Source organism: Etheostoma spectabile, chromosome 15 (genome assembly GCF_008692095.1).
Source record: "Etheostoma spectabile isolate EspeVRDwgs_2016 chromosome 15, UIUC_Espe_1.0, whole genome shotgun sequence".
Taxonomy (NCBI): domain Eukaryota; kingdom Metazoa; phylum Chordata; class Actinopteri; order Perciformes; family Percidae; genus Etheostoma; species Etheostoma spectabile.
Window position 1 is genome coordinate 106443 of NC_045747.1, and position 10346 is coordinate 116788.

The 10346-nt window shown below is 46.6% G+C and overlaps 1 protein-coding gene and 1 long non-coding RNA gene across 2 annotated transcripts in view; one reads left to right on the forward strand and one right to left on the reverse strand.

The window, feature by feature from the left end:
- LOC116703646 (uncharacterized) overlaps positions 1 to 7422 on the forward strand; it is a 17985-nt gene extending 10563 nt beyond the window's left edge. Inside the window, exon 3 of the long non-coding RNA XR_004335478.1 lies at positions 7410 to 7422. This is a non-coding gene — a long non-coding RNA (uncharacterized LOC116703646). The remainder of the gene's footprint in view (positions 1 to 7409) is intronic.
- The window catches only part of LOC116703639 (MAGUK p55 subfamily member 2), a 99225-nt gene that overhangs the window by 86573 nt on the left and 2306 nt on the right, over positions 1 to 10346 (reverse strand). The window lies entirely within an intron of this gene.

The window sequence follows — 10346 nt, forward strand, 5'->3', positions numbered from 1 at the left end:
CACACAGGACAGAGAGATACAGAGAGCCAGAGACTACATGGATACACACGTCTCACATGGTGGAGCCTTGTAGCAAGATTCACAAAATTTCTAAGTGTCAGAGGGTGGCCCGGTGTCCCCACCCACCCCCCCTACCTGGCGGCCACCAGAGGGCCCCCGGCAACGTCAGAGCTGCTGCTCTGTAGCAAAGGACGGTACCTTGTGGTACAAACTGCTCGTAGCAAGGCCTGCAGGATAGAGGGTGAAGCCAGAAGAAGTGCACCCGGGGGCACTTTTTTCTCTGGCCTGTAACTTTTGACGTGAAGGTGCCAGAGGCAGGCAGTTAGACGCACCCCCCCAAAAGCATACTGGCTTTCCAGTGGTGCGAGAAAAAAGTCTGTGCGGGTTACGGTTAGGGCCAGGCTGAGGGTTGTTTTAGCAAGTTTACCAACCATGCATCTTTTTGGGCCTTATGGAGCAGGCTGAGAGCCCTGGAGGTCAGAGGCCAGGAATCAGAGCCAGTTGCTGGGCATCAGCGGGAGCATGGGGGGGGCTGGAGAGTGTTAACCCCAGCCTCAGTCCTGGTTCTTGGGGCCCTTAGAGTGGAGGCCTGTAGCCATGGAGGTCAAAGGTCAGACCCAGAGCCAGTTACGGCTAGGGAGGGGAGTGTGTGTGAGGGATGTGAGAGACACACACACACACACACCACACCCACAAAACACACACACAACAATACATACCGGCATACATACATACATACATGCAAAATACAGTACGCATATCATAGATACCACAGTACACATACACCATACACACATACAGGACACATAACACACACACGAGTACACATAATACACACAGGTTAGAAATACACACAGTACACACACAGACCATACCTACATGCCACACCTGGACTTCAATTCACACAAGGGTCACTTTATCAATCCGTATGGATCAACAATGAAACTTAATGATGTTTGATGGTATTTCTTTGTTATTTGACAAATGTTCTCATATTTGTCTTATTGTACTTTTGTTGTCTTTTTACTGTCTTTTTTCTATTTTTCATATGTTGCTCTTGCCTAAAAGTGCGGCTGCAAAATTTCAATACGAGGAGTCCAAGTCTAAGAACGCACCACCACACAAACCAGAGACGAGGATACCGAGAGCCAGAGACTCCATGGATACACACAGATATCACAGGTAGCCTTTTCGCACGATTAACACAATTTTCTAAGTGTAAGAGGGTGTGCGGTGGTCCCCGGCGGCCACCAGAGGGACGGCAACACTCAGAGCTGCTTCTGTAGCAAAGGACGTGACAAGGGGTCAACTGCTCCGTAGCAAGGGCCTGCAGGATAGAGGGTTTGAAGAAGAGAAGTGCACCCCGGGGGCACTTTTTCTCTGGACTGGAACTTTTGAAGGTGGAAGGTGCAAGAGGAGAGGCGTTAGACGACCCCCCAAAAAGCAATTAATGGCTTCCAGTGGGTTGCCGGCACAAAAAGCTGTGCGGGTACGGTTAGGGCCAGGCGACGGGTTGTTTTGAGCAGTTTGAACCCATTTGCATCTTTTGGGCCTGAGGGAGCAGGCTGAGAGCCCGGAGGTAGAGGCCAGACGCAAGAGACACAGTTGTAGTGCCTCAGCAGGAGAATGTGGGTGCTGGGGGGGGGTTAACCAGCCTCAGTCCGGGTTATGGGGGCTTAGAGGGATAGGCCTGTAGCATGGAGGTCAAAGGTCAGACCAGAGCCAGGTACTGGCTAGGGAGGGAGTGTGTGTGAGTGAGTGAGAGAACACACAAACACAACACCACACCACACACACACACAATACATACAGCATACATACCTACTACATGCAAACCTACAGTACGCATACATAGATAACACACATTAACATACACACATACACACCACACAGTAAACATACACACAACACCAGTACACATACAGACACCCACACTAGTAGAATACAAAAGTACACCACAGACATACATAAATCCCAACACCTGGACTTCAAGTCACACCTGGTCCCTTATCACTGGCGAGTACTGGAGCTCAACACTGACACTTTAATGATAGTCGATGTTTTCTTGTTATTTGACAAATGTTCTCATATTTGTTTATTTTGTTACTTTGTTGTTCTTTATACTGTCTGTTTCTATTTTTCATGTAGTTTTGTGTCTTGCGAAAAGTGCGATGCAATGTCAATAACAGAGGAGTCAAGTTAAGCACGCACGCACACACACAACAGAGACAGAGAGACACAGAGAGCCAGAGACTCCATGGATACCACACAGTATCACATGTGTGCCGTTGTTTGTAGCCAAGATTTCACACAATTTTTCTAAGTGTCAGAGGGTGCTCGGTGTCCCCGGCGGCCACCAGAGGGACGGCAACAGCAGAGCCTGCTCTCTGTAGCAAAAGGCCGTGTACATATGTGTAAAGGATCGGAGGCAAGGGCATGCAGGATAGAGGGTTGAGCAGACAGAAATGCACCCCATGGGGGCAACGTTTTCGCTGGCCGGTAACTTTTGACGTGTAAGGTGCACAGAGGCGAGGCAGTAGACGCACCCCCCAAAAAGAACATACTGGCGTTCCAGTGGATGCCGAGCACAAGTCTGTGGGGGTTACGGTTAGGGCAAGGCGAGGGTTGTTTTATTGCCAGTTTGCACCCTTTGCATTCTTTTTGGGCCTATGGGCAGGGCTGAGAGCACTGGAGGTAAGAGGTCAGACCTCAGAGCCAGTTATGGGAACAGCAGGGAGCAAGCCCATGTGGGGTGTGCTGGAAGGGTGTTATCCCAGCCTCAGTCCTGGTTGGCTGGGGCTTAAGAGTGGAGCCTGTAGCATGGAGGTCCAAAGGTCAGACCCAGAGCCAGGTAGTGTCCGAGGGAAGGGAGTGTGTGTGGAGGTGAGGAGCGACACAAACTACACACACCCACACACAACACACCAACACAACACACACACACATCACACACACACACACACACAACACACACACACACACCACCACACCACACAACAAGGTATTTTAAAGATAGACACATTTAAAAAAGTGGACTCTGTTTTCCGAGAACATTTACCAACAAAAGAGACAGCAACTTCCGTTTATGCTTTAATTGGAGATCCAAAGGAAGTTCACATGTCAAGTTTAGACAGGGAGTGGACACAGTGTTTTATCGTCAGCGGCGCCGGTGGAGTTGTAGCTAACGGTAGGAATATATCCGCCCAGTGCGGTGTTGGAAAGGAGTGACGTCAAAGAAAAAGAAGAACGAGAGGGGAGTCAAGTGGGTTGCCAGAAACGACTTTGTTGGGTGGCAGTTGTTGCGCGGTGCTATAGCCGTGCATAGGTGTGCTCGGGGTGGAGAGTGGGCTGGCTGCGAGCACCTGGAAACACGAATGTAGCTTACAATGAATCCATGTAAGTTGCATCGCTGTCGGTCTGTGTGTAGGAGCCAGCTAAAAGTGTGTTGAAGGTCTCGGGTCTGAGGCTAAGTGTTCTGACTACAAGACAGCACACACCCCCACAGAGAGAGGGATCACGGCAAAAAACACAGAGAGAGGGAAACGCACACCACAGAGAATGGGACCGCAACACACCACAGAGAGAGTGGACACGCACCACACAGAGAGGAGACGCACTGAAGTCATATCTTACTACTGAGTCAGAATCTTAGTAACCTGGAGTCCCAGTTTCTGTCCTAATTAATCATATATGTTATGTTTTAGGCCTTGTTGGCAGAAATCCATTTAAAAATGTGCCTTTGCCATATAAAGACGTGCCTCCAGGTCCATACGTTCCAGTGTCTCCTAGTAACATTTTGTGCTCAGTGCTTAGCCAAGGCTACTTTTACTTTTATAATTTAAGAAATTTCCAAGCCTGTACTTTGTTTACTTTTAAGTGGAGGTAAGAAGTTTAAGCAGACTTCCTACTTTTAACCAGAGTATTTCTTTAACACAAGTATCTGGACTTGTCACCTAACCCTTTCCGTACTTAAGTAGTAGAAGGTACAGCTATTGTGTTAAAGATACTCTGGTTAAAGTGGAAGTTACTGATTAAATGATCCGGGGGCATTGCTGGTATAGCCGGTGGGTGTAGGAACTGCCTGGGCAACGTCTCCTAGACATCTGTCATTGCGAAGCCAGGCCTGGCAATGAATATAAATAATATGAAGGTGGGCCTCTGAATAATGCAATTTAATGAACTGGTAAAGCAGTCAGAGTGTCTCAATGCTACTTTCAGTTTGTTACCTTTCAAAGAAATACAATTTATTTTCTATTTTTAATGCAGTTTTTAAGGGTGCCAGCCCTCAACATTCTTTCTTTGCCCCCTGCAGCACCTTTATCCTGTGCCGTGGGAGTGGTCACGCAGCTGGCCCAAGAGGGCAATCAGTGCGAGGAACAGGAAGAAGAAGGGAGGAGAGCCCAGAATGGCAGACACTGCGTTTCACAGAGGAGATCTCGATCTTCGAGGTGAGGAACAACCCAAATCCCTTCGGTTCTTTTAACCCGCAGAGGTACTGAATTATAGTTTTTGTGGCGACGTATTTCAGTCAATCCAGAAATACGAGGGTGCTTTTGCAAGTCCCTGGCGTTTTCATGACGTTTTTGGTACTGTTAGGGTGGCGGGTTAAAACATGGCTCGAAAATGAGGTAGTCAATGTTAAGATAGTCAGTGTGTGGGGCGTTGCAGGTCATGTTAAAACACCACTAACGCAAGATGCGAAGCACCTGCTTGGTCGGTACGTCATCTGAATTAAATGTGTACTGAGATGTATCAGATTTAACTGGCCTAATTGGATAGGGAGCAGTCAATCTAGATCAAAAAACAACCACAACCACAAAAACGTCTGTTGTGCTGTTGTTCAGGTGCAGAGAGCAGGTCAGGAGGAGGAGGGAGTCGTAGGAGGCTCCAAGACACAGGCCCGACTGGGCCCAGAACTGAACGGACTTTACTATACAAAGTGTCCCACAGACGGTAAGGGTGTTATCCAATTGATCCATGGGCATCGGTGTATTTCTGCATCATCAGAACTAATTCTTGGCTTAAATGTGGGTCTGAAATTCCTCTGGATTTTTAGGCTAACTGGAGCTCAGACGACAGTTTCAAACGTGTCGTTCTACTCTCTGCTCTGTGTTTTCTCCCTGATGTGTTTCACCTGTTGTTAGGAGGAGGAGGAGCAGGAGGAGAGGGTTAGGGGTTAGGGTCAGGGGGGTTAGGGTTAGGGGTTAGGGTTAGGGGTTAGGGTCAGGGGTTAGGGTCAGGGGTTAGGGCGGAGGGTTAGGGTCAGGGGTTAGGGTCAGGGGGGGTTAGGGTTAGGGGTTAGGTCAGGGGTTGGGTTCAGGAGAGGTTAGTCAGGGGGAGTAGGGCAGGGGTTAGGTGTCGGGGGTTAGGGTCAGGGGTTAGGGTCAGGGGGGTTAGGTTTAGGGGTTAGGTGTTAGGGGTTAGGGTCAGGGGTTAGGGTCAGGGGGTTAGGTCAGGGGTTAGGTCAGGAGGGCTAGGTCAGGGTTAGGGTCAGGGGGTTAGGGTCAGGGGTTAGGGTCAGGGGGGTTAGGGTTAGGGGTTAGGTGTTAGGGGTTAGGGTCAGGGGTTAGGGTCAGGGGGGTTAGGGTCAGGGGTTAGGGTCGGAGGGTTAGGGTCAGGGGTTAGGGTCAGGGGGGTTAGGGTTAGGGTTAGGGGTTAGGGTCAGGGGTTAGGGTCAGGGTAGGTCGGAGGGTTAGGGTCAGGGTTGAGGGCTAGGGTGGTTAGGGTCAGGGGTTAGGGTCGGGGGTACCGGGTTGGGGTAGGTTAGGGTAGGATAAGGGGTTGATAGCAGAAGGCACCAGGGGGCACTTTTCTATGGCCTGTAATTTGCGTGGAGTGCCAGGGCGGGCAGTTAGACGCACCCCAAAAAGCACTTACTGGCTTCCAGTGGTGACGAGCACAAAGTCTGTGCGGGTTACTGTTAGGAAGGAGAGGGTTGTTTTAGCCAGGTTTGCAACAACATTTGCATTCTTTTTGGGCCTTTGGAGCAGGCTGAGAGCCCTGGAGGCACAGAGGCCAGACTCAGAGCCGTTGCTGGGCCTCAGCAGGAGCCTGTGGGTGCCTGGAGGGTGTTATCCTTCAGCTCAGTCCTGGGTATGGGCTTAGAGTGGATGGCCTGTAGCATGGAGGTCAAAAGGGTTCCAGACCCAGAGCAGTGACTGGGCCTAGGGAGGGAGTAGGAGTGGTTTGTTGAGTGATTGTGAGAGACACACACACACACCCACACACCACACACCACACCCCCACACATCAACACACACCACACACACACAATACAGACATGATACTGACATACATACATACATACATGCAAACATGACAGACACCTTACTAGTACAAAAGTACACATACACACATAACACACACAGTACACATACACACACACACAGGTACACATACATACACACAAGTAGACATGACAAACAGACTACACACAGCAGAATACATACAGGCACCCGGACTTCAAATTACACACCTGGTGATTTATCACGCGTATGGACTCAACAAGGACACTTTAATGATAGTCGATGGTCTTCTTTGTTGATTTGACAATGTTCTCATATTTGTTATTATTGTTATTTGTTGTCTTATAATGTCTTTTTCTATTTCATTTTTTTCTCTGCTAAAAGTGATGCTGGAAATTCACAATACGAGAAGTCCAAAGTCTAAGCACGCCCACGCACGCCCGCGGCCGCGCACACACACACACACACACACCACCCACACACACACACACCACACACACCACCACACACACACACACACACAACAAGTATTTGAAAAGAAGGACAATTTAAAACAAGTGGATCGTTTTCCAAGGCAGGCATTACAACAAAAGAGGACAGGCAACTTCCGTTTTGATGCTTCTTTAATTGATATCCAAAGGAAGGTCACATGTCATTTACAGGAAGGAGTGGCTTTAGTCCGGAACTTGAACCCCCGAAAAAAGAAAAACGGGCACATACAATAATAAATGAAGTTAACTGTAACACAACTTAACGTGAGCTATTGCCATTTTCAGTGTAGCTCGCTAGCTCCAACTTTGTTTGTTTACCTAAAGCAAAAGATTTTGAGGCAACGGCAACACACAGAGAGTAGCATTTGAATATTCTTAAATGGTTCCACATTACTGTTAGCTCACAGGGCTCTAGGGTGCTAGTTAGCGTCTGTTAGCTCACAGGGCTCTACGGCGCGAGTAATATTTTTCCTCTAGGTCCCACCGGTGCACCTAATGTCCTCGCATCAAGGGCAATGTTGTTTATATGGATATGGTTTAATTTTGGGTTACATGACCCATTTCTTCTGTAAAGCCGTGCCCGTGTTGGATCTCTCTACTCTCTCTCTGTTGACTCTCCGCGCAGCCCCGCCACACAGCGGCACCAATCCACACTTCTGACATTCGTCTACAGTTTTAATTGTAACTCTTGCAACTCTACTGACCCATCCGTCTCTCTGTGAGTACGTCCATCGCACTCCCTCTCTCTCCCTAGCTCTTTTAATCAGTTATTATTGAAAACAAGTGAAGGAACTTTCTCAGAGATACATTTTTTTTTTTTTTTAATATATCCTACGCTATTTATTTCAGATCATTTTCATTTACATGTGTTGCAGCTGTATGTCTAAACAACCTTAACATAAGAGGAATGTTGTACAATTTGGATGTGAAAGCAGTTATGAATAGACTATGTGACAATAACATTTGTTTTGGTGAAAATGGAGCCAGAACAAACTGGACTGAACAGACACTGGTTTTTACAGTCTTCTGAACTATAAGTACTGTAACTGTCAAGTACTTTAGGGTTACGCCTAACCATTGGCCTTCCTCTCTTCACTGACAGAGACGGTCACAATCCACGCTTGGACATGGAGCTACTGCAGCGCGACACTCCAGCTAGCCATCTGGAACACTGTTTTACTGTAAAAGGCACAGACATAAATAATTAGGTTACATAGTCACTAATATGGTCAGAAACTCTACAGTGATCAATTACCTATTTTGAGATGGAAATAGAGCGCAAAGGCATGAACGACTCTCTGGGGACCATCCACCAGACCAGCAGGCGGGTGTTGGATTGTTGACGGCCGCGGCAAGCGAGGAAGGCGGGGGGGAAGCAGAAGAAGAGTTGCTAGCCTGGCTAATGAAAATACCACACCGATCACAACTACAAAGACTCACCAACGCCAAATAGATCCCACACAAAATGGATAAGGATTCTACAAATAAACTCAAGGAAGTGCTTTGTGAGGATTAATAGCGTAGCCCGGCTGAACACACTCACTCATCCCAGACGGCAGCTGTAGTAGCTCCATTTAGCTAGCACTGATTCGGCTTCTTCTTTTTTTTCTACTGGCAGGTCTAGAATAGTATTAGTTATTGAGATTACCGTAAAAATTGGCCGAAGTTTAATTTAATTTGCATCTGTCTGAACAAATAGCCAGGCCTACCTGTATGTGAGCCAGGAATTCTTGGGCATGTAACATGGCTCTCTTCAACTCGTGTACATTTATGTACTCGTGCAAAAACAAACATCCCTGCCGCCACACTCACTTCTACTTCTACTTCTTCTTCTTAGTATTATTATTTTGGCAGTGTATATGCTGTTAAGCGTATTACGGCCCTTGACAGGTCAGATTTAGATCTAAATTCTCACACACATTTACATCTAAGCCTCCAAACACGTCAAATACACAGGAAAGATTCACATCGGCCCTATTTTGACATCGGAACGATACCGATGTGTAAAATATTGACCATATCGGCCGATATTATATTGGCGGCCGATATATCGTGCACCACTACTGAATAGTAAATTGAATCGGAATCCCAATATTTGGCAGAAAAATCGCAATTAGATTTCCCCCCCCCCCAATCGTTCAGCCCTATTAGTTAGCATATTCAAGCAGTTTGGACAATGTTGTCAACTGTCAAATTAATCACCATATATTTTGATAATTGATTAATCAGTTTGAGTCATTTTATGAAAAATTGTTCTCTGATTGCAGCCTGATAAATAGGAATTTTTTCTATATGTTTTCTCTCCTCTGTGACCGTCAACTGAATATCTTTGAGTTGTGGACAAAACAAGACATTTAAGGACGTCATCCCGGGCTTTGGGAAACACTGTTCTATATTTTAACCTTTTCTGACATTTTGTAGACCAAACTCAACTATGAAAACCTGCAGCCCTACCCTGGTTTTGGTACAAAGTGCAGCATAAAAGGAAGAAGGATCTGCTGTAGGGTTGCACAATATTGACAAAATGTGATATTGCGATATCGACTATGACTAGGATTGGGCGTCAAGAACCGATTCCTACTTGGAATCTTTTAAAAAATTACGATTCCACTAGAATTGTTTCTTTATTGGAATTGTTGTGTTGTGTGTTTTAGCATCGACATCGCAATGTGCGCATGCGCAATAGTCACATCGCAGGATGTTAACGCATTAACATTTTTGCTGCTTGACATAAAAGTAAACTTCCACCGTTCTCCTTTTACATGATTATTACCGTCCGACCCTTCCCTTTAAGACAGGTAGCCATGTGGCCAGCGTGTGTGTGTGTGACGGTAGTCCGACGGGGGTTATTGTTATGGGACGTGAGGCTCTCTGTGTGTAGTAAAGTCCCGTAGGCAGCAGCTGCTGCTGACACAGTGATGTCATCGTTTGATGGGTAGTCGGTGAAGCTACAGTAGTCGGTGTTTTATGCTTGCTGCAAATATGAACTAAACCACCAGATTAATGCAACATAATCACAACGTCTCCCGGCCATTTCCCCCCCACAGAACGCTGCTACCAGCTAGGTTAAAGCTAATATAGTTAGCCTAAAGATCCAAGGGGTCTGTCCATCCCAACTAACGTTACGGTTTGGACGCTGGAAACGTAACCCTAATCTACTACAGAAGTCTGTGTCTGGTCTAACGTCATCTCCACTGATTTAACTGTTCTTGGAGACACAGAGTGTGTTGCTAGTGCGCAGGTCTAATCAATTTATCAAACTAACGAGCTAACCCCGCTAGTCGACCACAACCTGACATTTAGAGGAAGCAGCATGCAGTCACTGTCACCACGTTAGCCAGGATTGATTATTACATGAATCCAATGGTGTCATGCTAGTCAACCTGCGTATTTCTACCTGATGTCCCTCTCCAACGTTAGTCACAGCTGACTTACTTTGGTGTTTGTAAAGTATTAAAGTTTAACAAAGAATGGTTCACATTAGAAAAGATCCGTTTTTATTTTTTTTTTCCTTCTATGTAAATGCACTCCCCTACAAAATCAACGCAGTAGTTGAGAATTATTTATTATTTCCAAATAGAGCTATTTATGTCATCTTTTAAAAATTACT